Consider the following 25,402-nt stretch of genomic DNA (forward strand, 5'->3'; position numbering starts at 1 on the left):
CTAAGAGTCCTGGGAGACTTAACATGAAACACATCCAACCAATGCTGAGCAACAATAAAAAAAACAATAGTATGTTGAAATATATAGCTAACATAATTTTTAAAAATCATAATGATAAAACTTAATAGTAATCTAGTTAAAGTGCACCTTGAATATTGGTGCAGTTCTGATAACCAAGAAACAAAAGCTATATTAAACACTGCAGAGAAGAACGATAAGGGTGATCCCTAATGTCAAAGAACTGACTCATGAGGCAAAACAGTAGAAATGTAGGATTTTCAGTTGAAAATGGGAAACAATTAACCTGGAATATTATTTTAAATTAAACTGGGAGTAAACTAAGTCGAAACAAATTCAAATAATATGTCATTTTAGGACTGATATCAGGAAATTCTTCCTCACACAAATAGTGATCAACATGCATATTAGATTTCCAGATATGGTCATGAAGGCAAAAACCTGAGAATCATTTCAGCATTAATTGGATGCTGCAAAGTGTAGATGTCAGGATTCGCCTGACTTAATTGATTAAAATGTGTTGAATATGCTTCATTTGTAATTATCTTGCGATCTTTTGTCTGTGCTCCTATTGTCATAAGAACATCAATCATGAAAGAATCCGACTATATATTAATCCTGATTTTTAGTGGTTGTAAAAAATGTTTAATAATATAAATTGAAGTAAAATATGTGCATTGTGAAAGCTGAAATATAGCTTTGAGGGCCAAAAAGGTTAAACATATTTAGGGCAACATTTTATTTGCGCCATCCAATGGTGAGTCAAAAGTGATTTTTTTTTTGTTGTTGCATGAACTTTAATGTGCCAGGTACTATAGATGACACTGGGATAATTATTTGATTATTGGTACACTATGCATGGGGAAAGAAAGGCTGGAAACCGATCTGATTTTAAAGGGGTTATTCTCTTTAGGGTTGATTGCTGCATTAGTAAGTACAGAATGATTTCAGAACAAAATGGCTTCTTTAGGCTATCCAGCTCACTTTGCCATCCAGATCTGTTTCTGGGCCGGACCTAGCTGGTTTTCTTTTGTTCAGCCTAATTGGAATTGTTAAATACCCCTCCATCTCCAGAGGATTGTTAACGGTACTTTTTTTTAAATGCACAAATAATGAATCTAAAAATGGCATTAAAAACATGCTTGTTCATTCTATAGTTAATTGTTTGCCTATGAAATTGATTATAAAAACTGATGGCCTTAGCCTCACTCATGCAATACAATTTCTGTTTACCGCTGGCTATCACTTGCATCCTCGTGCAGTATACCAACAGCTTTGTAAAAAGAACTGTAAATGAAAAGTATATCTCAACAGAGAGCTGACAAGTGTATTGGCAGCCCAGGAAATTGAGAAAGCTCGAGTCAAATAAGGCAAAGAAAAAGCCCGAAGGGATGACACCCTTTAGACGCAGACGGAGCTTTGATGTTTAAGGACAGGCTGCTTGTGTTAGTATATGTTCCCTTGGGATACAATTAATTTGTTGCAGATCAAAAGAAGTACAACACATGATCCCCTTTTTTCCATTACCTTTGAACAAGTTGTTTTAGACCAGTGGTCTCAGTCAACCGGAAAGCTATATTCTTCCAAAATTAGTTGGATGCTAGCAATGAAACTCGGCACCAAAGGGCTGTGGATGTTCTGGAAGGATAATATCTATTCAGTGAACTAGCTCTGAAACAAATATTTATTTATCAAAATTGAGATAGTAATGTATGTTTCCATAATTTTGAGTGTATTTAATATTTGACAGAACACGGGAAGGTGCTTAAATTCAAACGGGAATGTTATATTAAAGCTTAATCAGGAGTCCAGAGAAGTTCCGTGTTGAAAATTTCGGGTCTGCACTAAATGTTCTTTCAGATTCAGCGTCATCAGTGCTTGTGGCGGGTAAATCCCACATCCTTTGAGATCGAAACTATACGCTTCTCCATTGGTGTCTCCTCTTCGCCTTGGATCTTTCATTCCCTTGGCTTCTCCTCCCTCATCCACTGCGCTAATCACTTTATCTTCCTTTCCCTCCAACTCTCTGCCCTTGTCCTCAATACCACCCACCCCCTCCACCCCCATCACCCAATCCCCTTCAGTGAATAAGTTCCCTACAGTATACATGTAGCTACCAAAAGCACGCATTTTACATATTTACCTCGGATTGGATAACAGTGACTCGGTTACTTGCTATTTGGCTGTAAGTACGTCTGTTGATTAAATGATCTAAATCATGCCACGCAGGGTCTTGAGAAGGAGCAGTACAATAAACAGAGGTTACACTGTCACTTTCTGACAGGTACTGAGTCGTGTTTTCTTGATTGCTCCCGGGTGTCTCAGAGACCGACAAATAAGCCCCTTTTCACACTCGCAGCGCTCGTAAATCTCAGCACCACGAGCGCCCTTTCTCCTGCGTTTCGTGCACACTTCGTCCATTAGGAGCAACGGTTTACATATTTTGCTCCAGAGGTGTCGGCTGCAGCAGAATCCTTCAGCACAGTCTGATGACCGGAGGCAGAAATCTCCTTCAAGCCCTGCTTTTAAAAAAAAGCGTAAAGTTTGAGTCTGTGTTCCCTTCCTCTCAGCAACAGCAACCTTGCTTCAGCCCAAACTTAGCAAAAGACCATGACCCCATCTATGTCGCAATGTCACCTCTTGCCTCTATCCTCAAAGACTGACTATGCAACATTAACACACATTATTTAGGAGCGTTGACGGTAAGAGGAATTGCATTTTTTGCCACGTAACTGTCTCCTCAGCTTCACCGGGTCAAGAGCACAGGCTTGAACCTTCTGTAAACGACGAATTTACAGATGACTCCAGGGAGCAGAGGAGTGCAGGAGAGTAACTTTCCACGTGAATTTTCCCTCTCTCTGGGAAAGCATTTGGCGCATTTCTCAGATAGAGAAAGCTTGTGAGAAATTGTGGACATAAATCTACTGCCTGCCATTTTGCAGTCACCGCAAGAGAAAGGGCATTATTATGATTCTGTTTGTATGGGAATAATCAAGGACAGTATTTTAACAAACCATTGTATTGAGTGATGCCGAGATATCCTTTTCCATTTACTCGATTTGTTTCCTTCTCCTGCTTTCTTTTCTTTGCCAATCATTGTCTACACCATCTTCATCCAGCTTTGGGTGATGCAGGAGCTATATTTCAGGTATAGTGATCTTACCAAATATTACACAAAGAATAATATGGGATTTGAAATGTCACAGTGAACATTAATGTAAGAATGTTTATATGAGTTCATATGCAATTCATTTGTCCATTATTTCAATGGAGATATTAACCCCAACACTTACATTAAAATAGCGTGTAAAACAATTGCAAATGAACATGTTAAGCACTTGATAGTTAATACTTACATGGAGAATAATTGATACGTGACAGTGAATATAGAGAAAACAACCTGTACTTAGGAAAAAGTGATTGCTACAAGAATAAGGGTCTATACAGCAGTATTTATATATATATATGTATATATATATTAGAATGAATATCTAGATACGACAGCATACAGAGAATTGGATACCTGAACAATGATATAAGAGTAGTACATTCCCTAGAATGTTATAAATCAGTACTGTTAACGAGGACATGTTCAGGATGTCAACAACCATGGAAACAAATTTGGAATAATATAATTGTCAGTTGAATTTCAGGATAACATATAAGGGCAGATTTGCTAAAATAAAAGGTCTAGTTTACTCCTAAATGGAACAGAATATATCCAAAGCTTACCCAAAATTAATTATGCTGTTTGTATGCAATTTTTTTGTTGTCCTCACTCTACCATAATTAAGGTGCTGGCTAGGTTGCATGTAGGGATCACACTAATGATGGGAACGGATGTCAGGTTGTATTCCAAATCCCTCCAAGATATTTCAAGCCATTGGCTGCCTTTGTTAAAGTTTGACGTGGAGGAGGGCTAACAAACCCAAAGGAAGTGAAAGGAAACCCATTGGGCAGGAATAAATCTGCAGGTAAGTGATCAATAATTCCAACACCAGACCCCTTTCAGATAGCTGCTGAAGGGAAGGTGTATGAATGAGGTAGTTGTGAGGAGGGTGGCCCTGTTTGCCGCAGCTTCTGATTCCAGTTGGAGATGATGCAGTTTTATAGCCCTAGTTGTCTGGTACAGCCATGTTGATTTTATAATGTACAGTAGTTACCGCTACCCGTACAGCAGATGGCACACCTCTGCATTCTACACTCCGAACATAGTACCTCGCTGTCTTTTCCACATCAATACAGTAAAATACATATGTAAAAATGTTAAAAAGACAAGTCTAAAGGCACTGTATCTGAGTTCTTGGAGTACTTGCAATGAAGTAGATGAATTAATAGCACATATAGGTGTAAACAGGTATGATATGATTATGATTACAGAAAAATGGCTGCAGGGTGACCAAGGCTAGGAACTGAACATCCAAGGGTATTGGATATTTAGGAAGGACAGGCAAAAAGGAAAAGCAGGTGGCAGTGGCGATGTTAGTTAAGGATGAAATCAGTGCATAGTGAGAAAGGATGTTTGCCTAGAAAATCTAGATGGAGAATCAGTCTGGGTAGAGCTAGGAAGCAACAAGACGTTAGTGGGAGTTGTCTATAGGCCTCCAACCAATAGTGGTAAGATAGGGGATGGCATTAAACAGGAAATTAGAGATGTGTGTAACAAGGATGCTACAGTAATCATCTTTAATCTATATATAGATTGAGCAAACCAAATTAGCAATAATACTGTGGCGGATGAATTCCTGGACAGTGTATGAGATGCTTTTTAGGCCAATCCATCGAGGAACCAATTAGGGAACATGCTATCCTAGATTTGAAATTGTGCAATGAGAAGGGGTAATTAATAATCTTGTTGTGCAGGGTCCTTTCAGGAAGTGACCACAACATGATAGAATTCTTCATTAGGATGGAAAGTCAAGTAGTCCAATCCGAAATTAGGGGCCGAAATCTAAACAAAGAAAACTTCAAAGATATGAGGGGTGAGTTGGTTACCATAGATTGAGGAACTTCATTAAAAGGCATGACAGTGGATAGGCAATGGCTAATATTTAAGGAATGTATGCATTGCAACAGGTATACATTCCTTCCTGGCGCAAAAAACACAACAGGAAAAGTGGCCCAATCATGGCTAACAGAAGAAATTAAGGATAGTATTAGATCCAAAGAAGAGTCATATGAAGTTGCTAGAAAAAGTAGCAAGCCTGAGGATTGGGAGCAGTTTAGAATTCAGCAAAAGAGGACCAGGAGATTAAGAGGGGAAAAATAGAATATGTGGATAAGCTTAAAAGGAACATAAAAGTGGACTGTAAAGGCTTCTATAAGTGTGTAAAAAGAAAAAGATTAATGAAGACAAATGTAAGTTCCTTCCAGTCCGAAACAGGAGAATTTATAATAGAGAACAGAAAATGGCAGAGCATTATACAACTAATTTAGTTCTGTCTCCATGGAAGAAGACACAAATAATTTCCCAGAAATGCTAGGGAACCTAAGAGCAAGATGAATTGAAGGAAATTAGTATTACTAAAAAAATAGTGCTGGAGAAATTAATGGGACTGAAAGCCAATAAATCTCCAGGGCCTGATAATCTACATCCCAAGGTACTAAAGGAGGCAACCATGGAAATAGTGGATGCATTGGTTGTCATCTTCCAAAATTATGTAGGTTCTCAAACAGTTCCGGCAGATTGGAGGGTGGCAAATGTAACCCCACTGTTTAATAAAGGAGGGAGGGAGCAAACAGGGAATTACAGTCCGGTTAGCCTTACACTAGTAGGGAAAATGCTAGAGTCTAAGGATGTGATAATGGGACACTTAGAAACTATCAACATGATTAGACAAAGTCAGCATGAATTTATGAAAGGGAAATCATGTTTAACAAACCTACTAGAGTATTTTGACTAGTTGACTAGATAAAGGTGGGCCAGTGGATGTGGTGTATTTGGATCTTCATAAAGCTTTTGATAAAGTCCCACATAAGAGGTTACTGTGCAAAATTAAAGCACTTGGGATTAGGGATAATGTATTAGCATGGACTAAGAATTGGTTAACAGACAGGAAACATACAGTAGGAATAAATGGGTCTTTTTTAGACTGGCAGGCGGTGACTAGTGGGGTACCGCAGGGATCAGTGCTTGGCCTCCAACTATTCACAATATATATCAATGATTTGGATGAGGGAATCACATGTAATATTTCCAATTTTACTGATGACACAAACCTTGGTGGGAATGTGAGTGGTGAGGAGAATATAAAGAGGCTTCAAGGCGATTTAGACAAGTTGAGTGAGTGAGCAAATACACAGCAGATGCAGTATAATGTGGATAAGTGTGAAGTTATCCAATTTGGTATGGATAACGGAATGACAGGGTATTATTTAAGTGATGATAAATTGGGAAATGTTGATGTACAAAAGTACTTAGGTGTTCTTGTGCAGCAGTCACTGAAAGTAAGCATGCAGGTGCAGCAAGTAGTTAGGAAGGCAAATGGTATATTGGCCTTCATTGCAAGAGGATTTGCATATAGGAGCAAGGATGTCTTACTGCAGCTGTACAGGGCCTTGGTGAGACCACATCTGATGTATTGTGTGCAGTTTTGGTCTCCTTACCTAAGAAAGGATATACTTGCCATAGAGGGAGTGCAGTGAAGGGTCACCAGACTGATTCCTGCTATGGCAGAGATTGGGTCAACTAGGCCTGCATTCATTGGAGTTTAGAAGAATGAGAGGGGATGTCTTGAAAACATAAAATTCTGACAGGGATGGACAGACTAGGTGCAGGGATGATGTTTCCTCTGGCTGGGGGCGTCTAGAACAAGGGGTTACAGTCTCAGGATATGGAGTAAGCCATTTAGGACTGAGATGAGGAGAAATTTCTTCACTCAGAGGGTGGTGAACCTGTGGAATTCTCTACCACAGAAGGCTGTGGAGGCCAAGTCACTGAATATATCTAAGAAGGAAATAGATTTCTAGACTCTAAAGACATCAAGGGGTATGGGGAGAGAGCAGGAGTATGGCATTGAGGTAGAGGATTAGCCACAATCATATTGAATGGCAGAGCAGTCTTGAAGGGCCAAATGACCTACTCCTGTTTCTATTTTTTATGTTTCTATGTAAAGCCTGGAGGCATATTTGGTGGAATGCTGGTGGATGCATCTGATCAGGCCATGAAAGCTTCTGATCACTCTAGAATGCCTTTATTTCACTGTAAGCATGAATATCGTGATTAGGCTATTTGGAAGTAATTGTCAAACTGTACTTTGAAGCAGTTATGTATCATTTTGTACTCCTTGGGTCTGCAGTCACAACCTGTTTTGTGAACTGGTGTCTCTCTACACACTAACTCTGTGATAAGGTGGGTTACCTTTGTCTCCATCTGTAGTTGCACATTTGAAGGTACTTCTGGCGCAGTCTAACCTGCATAAAATCACTTTGCCATGCTTTCAGTTCTTCCACATGAAAGCTAGAGATTGATGCTAGCCATTGGGAAATCCATTGTTGCCAATAGTAAAGCAGCAGGGATAAAAAACAAGGGATGATTGGCTCCTGCTTGTGTATCAGATTATTAGGCCAGGGAAAATATTCAAAGTTGTTTCGCCGGCTGTTGCAGTTATATCAGCACTTCTAAATCATATATGATGACATCATTTTCATATGCTCAGCTGGTTACCTCTCTTGGCTGTGATTGCTATGTGTACAGTGGAGTCATTCTTACTCCATGTGGGCAGGGCTGAATGGCTGCCAGCTTCAGATGCTCGTGTCTGTGGTATGGTTCTGATCATTTTACTTATTTGAAGTTCCACTATGCAAATACCTGCAACAAATATATCAAGTAGCTCCGGTTTTTTACATACAAACATATTTTCAATTATATAGAAAGTTGGGTATGTGAACAAAACCCAGAAAGTTCTGTGGAGTTTGAGAGACAAACAGATGGACTGACAAAAGGTGAAGTCTTATTACAGTTGATGACTTATATTGTTACCAGTTATTAGCATATACATAACCATGTTTGGACAATTGTCTGAAGGGAGGTAAAGATCCTATTACCTGATACTTATGTGGTGGGTCTTCAAGCACCAAAACAAAATTATTTTAGCAAGTGTAGAGAGATGGAGAGTCTAACAGTTACTAGGTAAGCTGGAACAGAAACAGAAAATGCTGGAAAAACTCAACAGGTCTAGCAGCATCTGCGAAGAGAGAAACAGAGTTAACGTTTCGAGTCCGTGTGACTCTGCTGAGCTGAAGAAGAGTCATACGGACTTGAAACATTAACTCTGTTTCTCTCACCACAGATGCTGCTAGACCAGTTGAGTTTTTCCAGCATTTTCTGTTTTTGTTTCAGATTTCCAGCATCCGCAGTATTTTGCCTTTAACTAGATAAGCTGGATCTTGCCAAGTTACCTTTTCACTCTCTAAGGACAGACAAATAAAATCTTGTCATTAGGATCAAGGGAATAAGCTTGTTTTCTTAAATAAATCTTTGTATGTTAGTATTAACCCTGATGTGACCGTTTTGTATGTTTAGCATAGTAGACCTTTTAAAGTAACTTTTAACTAATTAAATATTTTATTGGTTTATCTTTTTGAACCATTTACAGAATCTGTCATTTTGGAATCTTAGCTCCAGAAACAACATTTCTACAATCATTTGGTATGACTCTGAAAGCAATACTTATTGAATTTAATGATCTTATTGAAACATATAAGATTCTGAATGGACTTGACAGGGTAGATGCTGAGAGGATGTTTCCTGTCATGGGAGAATCTAGAATTAGGGGGCACAGTTTAAAAATAAAGAGTTCTCCCACTTAAGACAGAGATGAGGAGGAATTTCTTCTCTCAGAAACTAAGGTCTTTGGAATTCTCTTCCACAGAGAGCAGTGTAGGCTGGGTCATTTAATCTATTCAAGGCTGAGTTGAGACGAGATCTTTGATTGACAAAGGAATCAAGGCTTATAGGGGGCAGGCAGGAAAGTGGAGTTAAGGCTACCATCAGATCAGCCTTGATATTATTGAATGGGCCAAATGGCCTACTCCTGCTCCTATTTCTTGTGATTTTATGCCTTAACCTCTTAAAAGGCCAATGTAGATTTCAAGATCTATCATTTGCTATTTTTTGTTAGATGTGCTGTGTCAATTAATGATTTGTTAATTGTTATCCTAATATTTGTGAAGCATCATGCTTTTCGTAGATTTCATTGCCAAGTGAAAAATAGGGATTATGGGTCAAATTGCATCATTCAGTGCCAATATGTAGTGAGAGCTGAGTTAAATTCCCACTGAGAAGATGAATTAAATGAGGTATGCCTGAAAGCTAAAATAAAATAAAAATAAAAATCTAGATATTTAAAGTTATATCAATACTAAAAATGCTTTCTTTGGGGAAATATTATTGGCTATTATTTCATATGATTTTGGTAAACATACAAACATTGGCTACATCAGATGTCTATATTAAATTACAGATTTTCAAAGTGTGGTCTTTGGCCCTTGGAGCTCTGCAATGAGTCTGTGAATTTCAGAGAATACTGCTTGCCTGTCACCAGTTTCCTATATTTGTTTACATTTGCTGACTTACCAAGTTATTATTTCTGTTCCTCCATGATTGTTTAAACAAAATAGCCGCACTGCTAATATTGTTTCCCTTTGGGCAATTGACAATATTTTGGAGCAAGAATTAACAAGCTTTTGACATTATTTCCAGGAGATTATTGAGAGTATTATACATTTGCAACTGTTTCTCCAGGCAGGAAGGTATCAACATCGCTGCTATATGCGCTTTAAAATCCAGAAGAGAACTAACATTTTTATCAACATTGTATACGTTAGCACCCCTCCTCCCCACTTTTTTCCTTTCAGTAGTTCCTCTGAATCAGTGATGTCCAAGATCTGGCCCATAGGCCAAATGCAGCGTGCAGGTCATAAGGAAGTTCTATTGTTACTCCCCCAGGATATGCCACTGTGTATGTTGATATAGGACAGTGTATGTCAACTCACATTAAAGTCAATTCTTGCAAAGACCAGGCAAGTGGAAAGTATTCCATCACACTCTATTACACTCGTCTCTTGGATCTTGTAAGTGGTGGAGAGTCAGGAGGTGAGTCATTTGCCACAGAATACCCAGCCAATAATGTTTCACAACTGAAGAAATGCTTTTGAAGAGTAATCACTGTTGCAAAGTAGGCAAATGTGGCAGCCAACTTGCACACAGCAGGATCATACAAACATTATTGAGATAAGTGTTAGCAAACACATAGAAAGTTCCCCAGCTTTTCAATTCGTGCAATGGGATCTTTTAGATCTACTTGGATCGGGAGATTTGATGTTATGTCTTTCAGAAGCTTGAACCTCTGATTTATCAGTATGGCACTGAAGTGTCAGCCTAGGTTTTGCACTCTAGTTATCTGGGGATCTCATACCTTTCTGACTCAGAGGCAAGACTGCTACCACTGGGCCAAGGCTGGCACAATATTCTCTGTGCCCAGGTTGCACCAGCAGGCTAGCATAAAACAATTTCTAGGCCAATTGCTCTTTGTTTTCTTAAAGCATACCTTTTTCAAGAAGTTAGACTTTTAGGGATAGAGAATTTATTCACAGCTCCACCTTAGCCACAAAATAATGTTTTTTATTTTACATAGTATAAAGCTCCTACCCTAATACAACATATCTCCAACTTGTTGTGGGTAACATCACATGAGATCTGCTAACTTTACATTGTTAAGAAAAGTATGAATCACCACAAAACACATTCTTGGGAAATCTCCTAGTAATTGTTTCAAAGCAATTTTTGTGGAGAACTGTGAGCAAGTTTGAGGAAAGAAAAAGGTGTGAAAGTGCCGGAGTCTCATCCCAAAATAGTCTATTTGTTTAACTGCCTCTCTGTAAGATGATACAATTAAAATCAGAATGGATATTGGGGGCACTAATCAAATGAGAATTAAGAGATGGACATGCTCAGTTGACTGATTTCTTTGTTACATAAATGTTAAATAATAAAATGAAAACTCCTTCCTTGTATCAGTCATTTATTTGACCCGAGAAAGGCATAAAATGGCTTTTACAGCTTCTCAGCTTTGGGAAAAAAATATCCCTCTAGGATTTTACACACCAAAAAAAAGTACTACACTAGAAGAATTAATCCTTTTGTCTACCAAGCCCTTTTTCCTAACTTCACCATCACTGCATTTGCAGTGTAAAATTCTGATACTGAAGTATACTCAGAGGCATCCTTTTCAAACATTTAGATGTAATTTGTAGCATTGCAGAAAGATATCCATGGTATTTGTGCATAATGATGAATGGCTGTCTGACTTTTCTACTTTCTCAATGCAGTTTGAAACATGGTGTAACAAATGTATGCATCTTCTAACAGATTGTCATAATGTTCATCTTCGCTGATGCAAGACAAGAAGTAGCTGCCATCTATTTAACCTATCAATTGTAGGGAAGTGCAAGTGAGCAGCACATGATCTATCACTTGTAGCACACCAGATAACTGCACAAAAAGTTGTATTTGGAAGAGTTAAGTTAGGTTATCCTAATTCATTTGATTCTGCATAAAACCTCACCCTTAATTTCTTTTAAAGAAAAGCTGAATAAATAGTTAAATGTAAAAGTTACACTTACACACGATGTGACAACACAATGTATTGGAGTCCAAGCACATAATGCAATGGGATCATAGGTTGTGGAATCTGATGAGGTGCCAAGAAGGCTGACTATCTCCCTCACAAAGAGAGAAAAAAAGTTGGTGAAGTGTAAATATACACGTGCAACTGCACACCCCGTAGTGGACAATTCTGACCATGATTAGGTCTAACCTCTCGGTTATAGTTCTGGCATTTGGAAAGTGGGAAGAATGGTTTTAATAACAGTGAGAGGAATAGTTACAAAGGCAATGGACAAATTATTTTACTTTCACAAGAACTTTCCTCTCAGTGCGATTATTCAATCTCTAGCAATGATAAGATTGGTACAGCTGGCAGTGACAAAAATAGTTTTGCTAGCAGTAGGAAGGTTGGGTATGTGGAGACTGGCAGCAGAAATGATATAAACCCAAGTATTTAATGGGAGTTTTACAATGTTGAGATGACCCTATGTTGTGTTGCTGATGTTAGGCATATTGGGTAAAATTATCATTAACATGGGATTACAAACATTGTGTTCCAAAAGGATGACAATTGGAAGATAGAGTAATAATGTAGTTTCATTTATCCATAATTGTTTGTAAAAAAAAGTAATTTCATTTAGAGATTTCTTCTCGGTTTATATTGTCTACTCCCTTAATCAGAACATTTCCACCATAGTCACTGACACCCAGTCCCTATTATGATATATAGAGCAGTTTTGGTTTGCATTGTAAAATTAGGTCTGATCAATTGTTGGCCTCTTGATTCCACTGCTCCCACACCCACCCACAGTGGTTATCAAGGCAAACAACAATGGAGAGAATGCTCCATTTAGTTAATGTATAATGATGGCTTTACTGAAGAAACAAATTTGTGATGTTACCACTGCAAATTACAAAAATTTCATCTGTAGTTGATTTTTGAAAAGTAACCAGTATATTTATTATGCATTGGTAACGTTACTCTCTTTTGTGATACGTTTAAGTCGGTAATGTAATTTAACATTACCCTTTTTGATTAAATAATGATTCATTCGAGCTTTTACTAATGACAGAGAAAGAGTTACTCTTACACCTCAAATGTCTCCACATTTTGCAATAGGATATGATACTTAAATATCTTGAATGTTTCCTCTGTGCATTATGTGTAGTGAAATCCTGAATACATTTATAAATAACACATTTGTACCCTCACATAGCATATAGATATGCCCTTCTCTCTTTAGGTTTATCCCTACCATTAATGCAATGATTTCCAGGACAACACATCCCATCTCTGTGGCATCGTTTCTTTTGCTTTTTGCATGTAAGACATAGTTGTCTTCTCTGATGGGATATGGAGCAATATCTCTTGGTCCCACAATCTTCATCTGCTGTGCACACCTAAATAGGAATGAAATGAAGTCACCTCTCTTTCACAGTGGCTCATACTCAGAGTGCTATAATGCTTCGCAGGCAATGCCCTGAAGAAAAAAATTATCAGGTTTTTTCACCCTTCCCAGGTTTCAAGATCATTCCTTCCCTCTGAAGCACTTATTTTCAAAGCCTATATTGTCCAAATTCAGTTTCACACAGGTATCTCCTTCTTACTTTACAGCAGATGTCATTGTACAAATTGCTTGTACTTGTATTACAAACAAAATAAGGAACTGCAGTTACCTTTTTTTAATTGCTCCAGGGGGTAAAACAAAGAAATCCAGATAACTTAGATTATTTCAAAATGTCTTTGTAACATTGATCCTTTAAATCCTAAACTAAATCCTAAACAAAGTTTCAAATGGCCAACATTTTATGAGATTCTTTCTGTATTCATTCTCTGCATGACTCTTCATTACTGAAAGTTAAAGCTATGCAGAAAAAAATGAGAATTCATTTGATTTTTGACAGCTATTCTGAACAATGGAGCCAAGGAATACAGAATCCTGGTTGTTCCAGCTTCTGTAGCATTGTCAGGAATTACTGGATTCTCAAGCTCATGAATTTGATTGTAACATTCAGTTAACCTTGTAATAGGATGGAATTCTGTCTCTGACTGAAGAACTAAATTGCTTCTTGATTTTTATTTTACTGGAGTGAATTTTCAGTTTTTAGTTAAAAATGGATTTTAGCTAATGAGAAATGCTAAAACTGTAATATTGTAAAGTTAAAATCTTAGGTACATATTTTCAATTATACTTCCACATTCACATGTATAGTCCTATTTTAGGAGACTATAAGATTGAATTAGGAGCTGAATCCCAGCTGCACTAATCTTTCTGCTCAAGTCATCATTCGGTGGAGCAGATTATCTACAAAGGAGAAGGTAATATAAATTTGTGCCCATTAAAGGCAGTTGCAGTAAAGACTACACTTAACAATAAGGAAAAGGCAAACTTGTTAAATGAGAATGGTATATCCATTTCCACAGTGCAGAACGATGAGAAAATAGATTTTGGTGCAAGGAACCAAAAATAGATCAAGTAGAGGAACATAGTGGATTTAATATACATTTTTAAAACATGGTAATGGAGCAAATATTTGAACTTAAGGTAGGCAATGTTCAAGACAAGGAAATTGTAGTGGTCATAATTTTCCAAAACTCTCTAGATTCAATAATTGTGCCTCTGCAAAATTGCAAATATCACTCCTATTATTTTACGAAAGCTAGTGAAGAATAGAAAGCAAGTAACTTAGTAATAAGCTCTAATAGAGGAAATAAAATACTGTGGATTGTGAAAATCTGAAATAAAAACAGAAAATGCTGGAAACATTCAGCAGGTTGGCAGCATCTGTACAAAGAACAGCAGAGTTAATATTTCAGGTTGATGACCTTTCATCAGAACTATGATTCCTGATGAAAAGTCATCCATCTAAAATGTTAACTCTGTTTCTCTCTCCTTAGATGCTGCCAGACCTGCTGCATATATCTAGCATTTTCTGTTTTATTAACTATTAACAAGAGTGAGCTAATCAAGGAGAGGCAGCATAAATTTGTGAAAAGTAGGTCGTTCAATTTATTTAATTTTTCTTAGGACTTATATAATAAATGGTGGTGTCAATGAATGTTGTCTACATGGACTGCCAGAAGGCACCATAAGTTTTGTAAAGCAGATTATTACTAAAGGGGAGTAAACAGAGTTGAGATCCAGATCAGCCATGTTTCATTGAACAGAGGTACAGGCACAAGGACAGAATAGCTTAAACCTGTTTCTAATTGTACACATTCTAAAAGTCTGTTGGTAATTCAAGGAATTGGGTCGGCAGCATGATTCAGTTCCTTACAGCAGAGTATTACTGTGAGCAATGGGATAATTTGAAAATAAGTACTCCCTTTCGTCAGAGGGAAAATATTAGCTGTGTCCTCTGTTAAGAAAATTCTTAGCCTTTAATCCCCTTTCTGACCATCTCTTGGACATGTACACAAGCTGACTTCAGTTCCACCTCTGCAGCAATAGTAGGGTTTGGCGCCCTTTTTTAGATCTTGGTGCTGATCCAAAGTTCATTACTTCTCAGACAACCGAGGAATTGTTCAAGAATGAAACTTCTAACAGTCTGTGATCTTTCTGAGCCGTGTGGGAAGATCCTACTCTGAGAAGGTTCTTCAATTATTACTATATGGGGTAAAAGTTCGCCTTTAAAGTACCTCTCAGGGTGATGTTTCCCATTAGAGAGGAGTCTCACTAACATCGAAACATTAAAAATGGTCGGTTATTTTGTTATTAACATTAATGTATTTTCTGTTCTGTTCCACCAGCATTGTCACAAACTCAGGGGTCGTTCAGCTGCGAGTTAATTATCTCTGCTTTAATGTGGGTTTCAATCATTCGCTCAACCCAACGCCGTTAACGGGAACGTGTACTCTTGTTCAGGCAATAACACGCCAAAAAAAAACTTGATATTTTTTGTAACTGCTTTTCTTTCACTCTCTTCTCTCTGAATAAAATAATTCAAGTTGTTAGATAATAAAACAATTAAATCTAAAACATCCTAAACCTAAAAAAATGTGAATTTTCCACTCTTAAAAAGTTTAAACTTGGATATAAACGATAAAATGTTGATTTTGGATATGAACGATTGTTACGAAAAAGAGTCACATCTGTTCGAAGAGCAAAACACTGCCATGCTGGAAATTTGCTCCTGTTTTGGGTGGAAATAAATACGGAATCCAAATACCTATTTCATTAGTATTTGAAGAACCAGGAATGATAGTAGTCTCTCTTCCGATAATCATCACATAGCAATCGAATGTTCTTCACAATATTAATAGTTGCAATGATAAGTAACCTGATTCTCTAGAGCTGATAAAATAGAATTCACATTTTTTTAGGTTTACGATGTTTTAGATTTAAATGTTCTATAATCTAACTAATTGAATTACTTTATTTAGAAGTTGTAGAGAGTGAAGGGAAAGCCGTTACAAAAAAAATCAAGTATTTTTTACTTGGCGGTAGTTGTAGCAGACTCGAGCTTCTTACAGTAGTATCAACTCAGTTGTGAAAAGACTTTAGATTTCAAATTAAACTACAAACTGTCCCACCAAGGAAAATAATAGGTTGATAATGTCACTTTAATGAGAGAAAAATAAAAATCGAAACGCGACTCAGTTCGATTTATGCATTTTCCAAATTATAAACACAAGGGTTATTTGATATAATTTAATCTGGTGTTTAATGGTACACTCCCCAAATGAGATCAGCATTTAAATAAATAAAATAATAAAGAAAGCCTTGCATTTATATTACGCCTTTCATGACCACTGGACATCTCAAAGCGCTTTACAGCCAATGAAGCACTTTTTGAAGTTTCGCCGCGGTGGTAAAGTAAGAAAACTACTTGTCAATAAAATGTTGAGAATAAAATATCTTTTAATCTTTTAGACAAATCTGCAAAGTGAGGTACCTGGATGTCAGCAGCTTTGTTGCTGTTGTCTTCCTGCTGAATCTCTCTCGAAGTGTTGGCTTGGATCGGTGGAATCCCTTCACTTTCTGGCTTTTTGATGGAATTTCTATTGGAAGTGTTTTCCCCCGACACCCAGCACGAGCTCAGCAGCAAACAAAACAGCAAATATTTGCAACAACCGTTCCCCTGCACCATTTTCAAAATTTTACCTTCCGCTTACTCTAGATCTAAATAATTTAACATATAACAATTAAAAATACAGATGTCAGTCGATCAGCCGAAATAATCTAGCTGCAGCACCGTTTAAGTTCAGTTATACAGTCTGTCACTGTTGGAAAAAAAATGATTTGCCATATCACGATATTTCCATCTTACTTTATAAATAGGGTTGGGAATAGCTGCCCTGTGTCTCCCCGCCCCTCTAAGTGTGTGGTACTTGACCACTTGAGACCAACCCAGATTCATTCAGGCAACAGCAGCAGCCGCTTCTCCCCAACTCCACAGCGCCAGTTTCTGGGGCTTCTTCCAATGCAATTTGATTGTTTTAATTCATTCATGAAATGTGGGCATTTATTACCCATCCCTAAACACCCCTGTTCAGAGAGCATTTAAGAGTTAGCCACATTGCTGTGGGTCTGGAGTCACATGTAGGCCAGATCAGGTAAGGACAGCAGATTTTCCTTCCCTAAAGGACATTAGTTGAACCAGATGAGTTTTCACAACAATCAACAATGGTTTCAGGGTCATCATTAAGCTTTTAATTCCAGATTTTTATTGAATTCAAATTTCACCATCTGCCATCCAGTGACAGTACCATTATACCACTAGCTTTTACTGTGGCCTTTCCTACCATGTGGAAGCTGGTTAATTCCTTAAAAATAAAATCTAGGCAAACAATACCAATGATTTCCCCTCTGTATAAGACTCAATAAGAGAGTGGGAATGGATTTACAGTTTCTACATTGTAAAATTGGCTCATCCATTTTTTTTAATAGTATACTTTCCTATTTTCTCCTTGTCTTTCCTTAAGACAGTGATTGGTTGGGTTGAATTCTGGGAATGCAGCAGTCCTCCAGGATTTCAGCCAAGTGATCAGTCCTTCCTGCAAGGAGCTGAACAGTCTGGTCCCAAAATTGAAATGCTTTGGAGAAAAAGCGATGTAGTTCTAGTGTAGTGCATCGGAATTTGGGGTGCCACCAGTTAATATGTGTTCTAAAATATATGTTAACTTTCTGTACAGTACTGGCTATGGGTAAGGTGTGCCTGCCACCTTACCATGTATGCAAATAGCAGGATACTGAGGGCAAAGCATTGTGCCAGCACTTCTTCCATTTACATCAGAATTACACCTGACTTAAGTAAAGCTTGAGCAAAAGGTGTGTTGTCTGCTTGGGTATCAAAAGTAGTTGAGTACACAGACTTTGGGAGAATTTTAATCAAAGTAAATCAGGTGGGTTGTGGAATCAAATGAAGGGGTTTAAGTATTAAAAGTCAGATTCCTGAGGCAAACCTGCCTTCAACTGGCCACTTTAGGCTTTAACTGAGAGGTGGGAAGGTTGGTGGGCAGCTATACCATTCCAAGGATGGAGGCTGGTGCTTTAAATATGATGATGAGGCTCTGAGTCTCATTGCCATTCAAATTTAATCCATTGTTACATCCAGGGAAGGACTTGCCAGATGCAGGTTGTGAGTACCTTTGCATCTACCTCCTGGGTCCAGTGTGTCAGCCTAAGCAAACCCCTGTGATTGCTCCCCATTACTTTTTCAATGTGGCCTCTGAACCCCATTTCCTGAAGTCTTCCACCACCAAACCCCACCCTACCCCTGGCCTCTGACCTCCCTGTCAGATCATCGACCTCTCCTCAAGGCTTCTGATCCTCATCTGCAGAGATCTATGTTTCTGTCTCCTCATGAGACTTCTGACCATCCTCCCCCCAACCACAGGATGCAGCTGCCCCAAGATTGACCCCCTTCCCTCTTGACTGGCCCATCTCCCTCCCCATTTTTGCTGTTTATTGACCCCCCCCTGCCTTTTCCTCCTTCGTGTCCCTGCCAAGGCAAAAAGTCCCTCCCCAGCATGACCTTTTCTGGTCTTGCAGCCTCCGCCAGTGCCACATCTGACTAGGAACCAAGTCTTTCAATCAGGAAGGCTTCTGGGTAGGGTTGCTAACCCTCCGGGGTTGCCCTGAAGTCTCCGGGAATCTCCTGGACACTGCAGTGAGCACTCTGAAAGAAAGATTGTGGGTTATTAAAGAAAATGTTCTTTTCTTTAAAAAAAAGCTCCTTCAAACACTTGTTAAATATATAAAAGACTGTCGATGGGCAGTAGGGGAAAGCTGTTTGATCTGGCCAGGTAGTGAATTGACAGGTTATGTGATGAAGCCTGCAGGAATACACCCTATCCAAGTTGGCAACCCTACTCTGGGTGGGAACCGATCACTCTCATCTTAAGACGAATGTCTGCTGAGTGACTGTTGCCACTTGCCATTCATAATATTGCTTATCACACATGCATATTGAAGTCATCAAAGTCTTCCAATTTTAGGCCAGTTAAAGCATTGGGAGTTTGGCAAGATTGGATGGTATTTATTTTAATGCAAGGAGTCTGAAGAATAAGGCAGATGAGTTGAGGGCACAAATTAACACATGGAAGTATGATGTCATTGCTGTCACAGAGATATGGTTGAGAGAGGGGCAGGATTGGCAGCTCAATATTCCAGGATATGGGGTCTTCAGGCGTGACAGGGAAGGAGGTAAAAGAGGAGGGGGTATCGCAATATTGATCAAGGAATCAATTACAGCAGTAAGGAGGGATGACATCTTAGAAGGCTCCTCAAATGAAACCATGTGGGTAGGACTGAAAAACAAAAAAGGAGCAATTACATTGCTGTGGAGTGTACTACTAAACAGTCAGAGAGAAATAGAAGAGCAGATTATGTAGGCAAATTTCAAAGAAGTGTAAAGATAATAGGGTAGTAATAGTGGGGGATTTCAACTTCCCCAACATTAACTGGGTTAGTCATAGTGTGATAGGTTTAGAGGGAATGGAATTCTTAAAATGCATCCAGGAGAGCTTTTTAAGCCAGTACGTAGAAGGTCCTGCAAGAGACGGGGCGGTCCTGGACTTAATTTTAGGGAATGAAGCTGGGAAAGTGGTATCAGTGGGGGAGCATTTTACAGATAGTGATCATAACTCTGTTAGATTCAAGGTTGTTATGGAAAAGGACAAGGATGGGCCAGAAATCAGAGTTCTAAATTGGGGGAAGGCCGATTTTAATAAGATCAGATACGATTTGGCCAGAGTGGACTGGAAGCAACTACTTTTAGGTAAATCTGCATCAGAGCAGTGGGTCTCATTCAAGAAGGAAATAGGGAGAGTACAGGGCCAACATATTCCATAAAGTAAAGGGTCGGAACAACAATCCCCCTGGATGTCAAGGGATATACAGGATTGGATAAAGAGAAAAAGGGAGGCTTATGGCAGAGACCGAGGGCTCAAAACAGTGGAAGTCCTAGAGGAGTATAAAATGTGTAGGGGGCAACTAAAAAAGGAAATCAGGAGAGCAAAAAGAGGACATGAAAAAACATTGGCAGACTGAGGCAAGAGAGGAGATAGCAAGGGCGCTGGCAATAATTTTCAATACTTCTCTGGCCACAGGAGAGGTGCCAGAGGACTGGAGGACAGACAATGCGGGACTGTTATTCAAGAAGGGAGGAAGGGATAAACCAGGGAGCTACAGGCCAGTCAGTCTAACCTCAGTGGCGGGGAAACTATTGGAAGCAATTCTGAGCGACAGAATTAATCTACACTTGGAGAGACAGGGATTAATCAAAGACAGTCAGTATGGTTTTGTTAAGGGGAGGTCATGTCTGACCAATTTGATTGAATTTTTCGAAGAGGTGACCAGGTGTGTAGATGAGGGAAATGCATTTGACGCAGTCTACTTGGACTTCAGCAAGGCTTTTGATAAAGTCCCGCATGGGAGACTGATAATGAAGGTAAGAGCCCATGGGATCCAAGGCAATTTGGCAAACTGGATCCAGAATTGGCTGAGGGTGATGATCGAGGGGTGTTTTTGTGACTGGATGCCTGTGTCCAGTGGGGTTCCACAGGGATCGGTGTTAGGTCCCTTGCTGTTTGTAGTATATATATAAATGATTTAGACTTGAATGTAGGAGGGTTGATCAGTAAGTTTGCAGATAACCTGAAAATTGGTGGGTGGGTAAATAGTGAGGAGGATAGCCTTAGATTACAGGAGGATATAGATGGGCTGGTCAGATGGGCTGATCAGTGGCAAATGGAACTTAATCTGGATAAGTGTGTGGTAATGCACCTGGGCAGAACAAACAAGACACGGGAATACAATGAATGGTAGGACCCTGGGAAGTACCAAAGATCAGAGGGACCTTGGTGTGCATGTCCACCGGTCCCTTAAGGTAGTACGACTGGTAGATAAGGTGGTTAAGAAGGCATATGGGATACTTGCCTTTATTAGCCAAGGCATAAAATATAAGAGCAGGGAGGTTATGCTGGAAGTGTATAAAATGCTAGTTAGGCCACAGCTAGAGTATTGTGTGCAGTTCTGGAATCCGCATTATAGGAAGGATGTGATTGCATTAGAGTGAGTGCAGAGGAGATTTACCAGGATGTTGCCTGAGCTGGAGAGTTTAGTTATGAGGAGAGATTGGATAGACTGGGGTTATTTTCCCTGGAGCAGAGGAGATTGAGGGGGAGCATGATTGAGGTGTATAGAATTATGAGAGGCATAGATAGGGTAGACAGGAAGGAACTTTTCCCCTTGGTGGAAGGATCAATAATCAGGGGGCATAGATTTAAGGTAAGGGGCAGGAGGTTTAGCGGGGATGTGAGGAAGAATTTTTTCACCCAGAGGGTGGTGGGAATCTGGAACTCACTGTCTGAAAGGGTGGTAGAGGCAGAAACCCTCGTAACATTTAAGAAGTATTTGGATGTGCACTTGCGATGCCATGGCATACAAGGCTATGGGTCTTGTATAGTGCTGGAAAATGGGATTAGAATAGTTAGATACTTGTTTGACCGGTGCAGACTCAATGGGCTGAAGGGCCTTTTTCTGTGTTGTAGACCTCTCTGACTCTATGTCTCTATGACTCTCATGATTTTTTTGTATTAATTACAAGAAATTATTACGTGTATTTCATCCTTCACCATTATTATTAAATCACTATGAAATTGGGTGCACTAATGTGAGTAGTTCCTTTTCCAATCCCATTCTGTGAAGCCTTAAGAATGAGCTTTATGGCCTTAATGGCAGTAGAAAGTGAAGATACCAGGGTTGAAATTCCCCTGTTCTGGGGAATGTTTAGTTCCAGGATGCAAACCCAGGTGTGATCGAGAGCAAATAAGGGGTGGAAATCCATTATAATGGGTCTCGGCCCTTTCCTTTGTTGGCCGGAGATTGAACAGGTTTCTGGAAGATGGGTGTAAATGGAATGGTCATGCACACATCAAGCACAAACAGGTTCTTTCTAATAAAAGAAGCCACTGGGTTGAATGGCTGCCTTCTCTGCTGTAATGAGTCTGTGGCCTGAATTTTGCCGTTTGGGCAGATGACCCAACACCAGCAGGAAACGTGTGTCGCCAGCACGCATGGGTGGTCGGCGAGCCTTCGCTCTGAATTTTACAGGTGACAGCCAATTAAGTGGCTGCCCACCCCTGAGAGCTACCAGCTCAACCAGAGGGCATGCAGCTGAGCAGCGTCAGCAACATCATCAGGTATGGTGGGCATTGCTGAGGAGGGCGAATGCCCTGCAGCCAACAGAAGATAGGCAACTTTCTTTTCATTCCAAGGCTGAGTATCGGAGGGGGAACCCCTCTGACGATATTGTTGAGACCACGGGTGTTGCCTTCCCTGCCCGTGGCCCCCTTTTTGCTTTAAAAAAGCTTCCACTATGACCAACCAGTGCCCCCCACTCCTTGCACCGCCCCCCACAACAGTTGTTGATGGGAGGCTGCTTCCATTTAGTTGGTGGCTTCATGATGTGGTGGGGCAGTGGTAAAATGCCAAAGGCACCATAAAATGGCCCTTAATAAGGCCTTGTAAATGGGATGGACAGCCTGTCCAGTTCTGGTACTACTGTCAGTAAAATTCCCTGACAGTGGGACATGGTCTGGGAGCTGATCTGACATAGCTCCCCACAATTTTACAAACATACAAACTAGGAGCAGGAGTAAGCCACCCGGCCCTTCAAGTTTGTTCTGCCATTCATTAAGATCATGGCTGATCTGAATGTAGCCTCCCACCTGCCCCCCAATAGCCTTTTACCAACCCCCCACTCGATAATCAAGAATCTATCTAGCTCTGCCTTAAAAATATTCAAAGGCTTTGTTTCCACCACCTTTTGAGGAAGAGAGTTCCAAAGACCCGAGGGAAAAATTTCTCCTCGGCTCTGTTTTAAATGAACAGCCCCTTATTTTCAAATCTAGTTGTTTCTCCCATAAGAGAAAACATCCTCTTCACATCCACTCTGTCAACACCCCTGTCTCTGTCCCTGCCACCCAGGAGTCGGCAAAATTCTATCCGATGACTCGACGCATAAGCCCTTTTGCTCAATCTTCTTCAGAACACCAACTTCGTATCCATTTGGAGGAACGTGCAGACAAATTATGCTTTAAGCCTTGAACCTGGAGAAGCTGCGTGAGACTGGGATCCACTTTTTTGAACCATGATTGTGGTAAGTAATTTCTTTTGCAACTATAGGAAGAATATGATTGACCCTGGAGGCCTACTGGCTGCTACTTTTTAAGAGAGCAGTCAGAAGGACCTACAGCTGGCAGTCTCTACTACTGTTATAATGGACTCAGTCCAGCAGTAGTAATTGATTTTCCTATCCTGGTTCCAGATTTTAGGTTCTGTCAGAGGATTGGCTCACAGCAAGAGACCATCTGTCCTGTGTAAATGACCTAAAGCTGGAAAGATAGGTCATTTCAGATGGAGCACATTTGGTTCCACGTTATGTGAACAGCACCAGGGAGTAGGGTAAGAAAAGTTGCCACATTAAATCCAACAATAAACAAAATATGTTTTAACCCTGCAATTTCTATTGAGAAAAGACTTAATTGACAAACGGAAGGGATCAGATCTGTGAATGTGTTGCGAAATAGTCTCTTTTCCTTGAGCTCTTACCTTCCGCTGGTTTGCGGAGTTTGGTATGATAGTTCACAAAATTGGGGCCAAATCTTTTTTTAATTCATTTACAGGATGTGGGCATCACTGGCTGGGCCAGCATTTATTGCCAAGCCCCAACTGCCCTTGAGAAGTTGTTGGTTGGTGAGCTGCCTTCTTGAACCGTTGGGTAGGTACACCCACAGAGCTGTTAGGGATGCAGTTCCAGGATTTTGACCCAGCGACAGTGAAGGAATGGCGATATATTTCCAAGTCAGGATGGTGAATGGCTTGGAGGGGAACTTCCAGATGGTGGTGTTCCCATGTGTCTGCTGCACTTGTCCTTCTGGATGGTAGTGGTCATAGGTTTGGAAGGTGCTGTCTCAGGAACCTTGGTGAGTTTCTGCAGTGCATCTTGTAGATGGTACATACTACTGCCATTGTGCATCAGTGGTGGAGAGAGTGAATGTTTGTGGATGTTTGTGGATGGGGTACCAATCAAGTGGGCTGCTTTGTGCTGGATGGTGTCAAGCTTCTTGAGTGTTGGAGCTGCACTCATCCAGGCAAATGGACAGTATTCCATCATACTCCTGACTTGTGCCTTGTAGATGGTGGACAGGCTTTGGGGAGTTACTCAACGCACGATTCCTAGCCTAGACCTGCTCTTGTAGCCACAGTATGAATATGGCTAGTCAATGGTAACCCCCAGGATGTTGATAGTGGGGGCTTCAGCAAGGGTAATGCCATTGAATGTCAAGGGTCGATGGTTAGATTCTCCCTTGTTGGAGATGGTCATTGCCTGGCACTTGTGTGGCATGAATATTCCTTGCCACTTGTCAGCCCAAGCCTGGATATTGTCCAGGTCTTGCTGCGTTTGGACATGGACTTCTTCAGTATCTGAGGAATCACAAATGGTGCTGAACATTGTACAATCATCAATGACTATACCCACTTTTGACCTTATGATGGAAGGAAGGTCACTGATGAAGCAGCTGAAGATGGTTGGGCCTCGGACATTACCCTGAGGAATCCCTGCAGTGATGTCCTGGAACTGAGATGATTGACCTCAAACAACCACAGCCATCTTCCTTTGTGCTTGGTATGACTCTAAAACTAGCGGAGAATTTTCTCTGTGATTCCCATTGACTCCAGTTTTGCTAGGACTCCTTGATGCCACACTCGGTCAAATGCTGCCTTGATGTCAAGGGCAGTCACTCTCCGGTTTGGCTTTCAATAAATACAAACAGAATAAGCAGATTTTGAAGCATTTCCCCATAATTTTTCACTGAGCTTTAGCAGCAGTTTTGCCCATCTTTAGAAACAACTAGGAGCTGATTATCCCTTGATGTCCTCAACAAAGCTCATAGCAGTCAGTGGTATTACTGGTTTAGATATACTCGCTTGGTAGTATGGAACCTGAGTATTGCTCAAAAAGGAGACATGCTGTTAAATCTTACACTCACCAGGACAGAAGCAAGAATGCCAAATTTCAAAGGGAACAACAATTTATACTGCAAGAGAAAAGGGTACTGATTGGTTGGCAAGTCGATCCTGATTGGTCGAGGCATTGCCATGGAGTATGCACCAGGGAACTATTGTCCACCACATTTGTTTAATTCAAAAAAAGTTCTGAAGAAGTTATTCAACTCAAAACATTAACTCTGCTTCTCTCTCCACAGATGCTGCCAGACCTGCTGATCTTTGCCAGCAATTTCTGTTTTTAAATCCTTTCTGGATA

Source organism: Carcharodon carcharias, chromosome 8, assembly GCF_017639515.1.
Source record: "Carcharodon carcharias isolate sCarCar2 chromosome 8, sCarCar2.pri, whole genome shotgun sequence".
Taxonomy (NCBI): Eukaryota; Metazoa; Chordata; class Chondrichthyes; order Lamniformes; family Lamnidae; genus Carcharodon; species Carcharodon carcharias.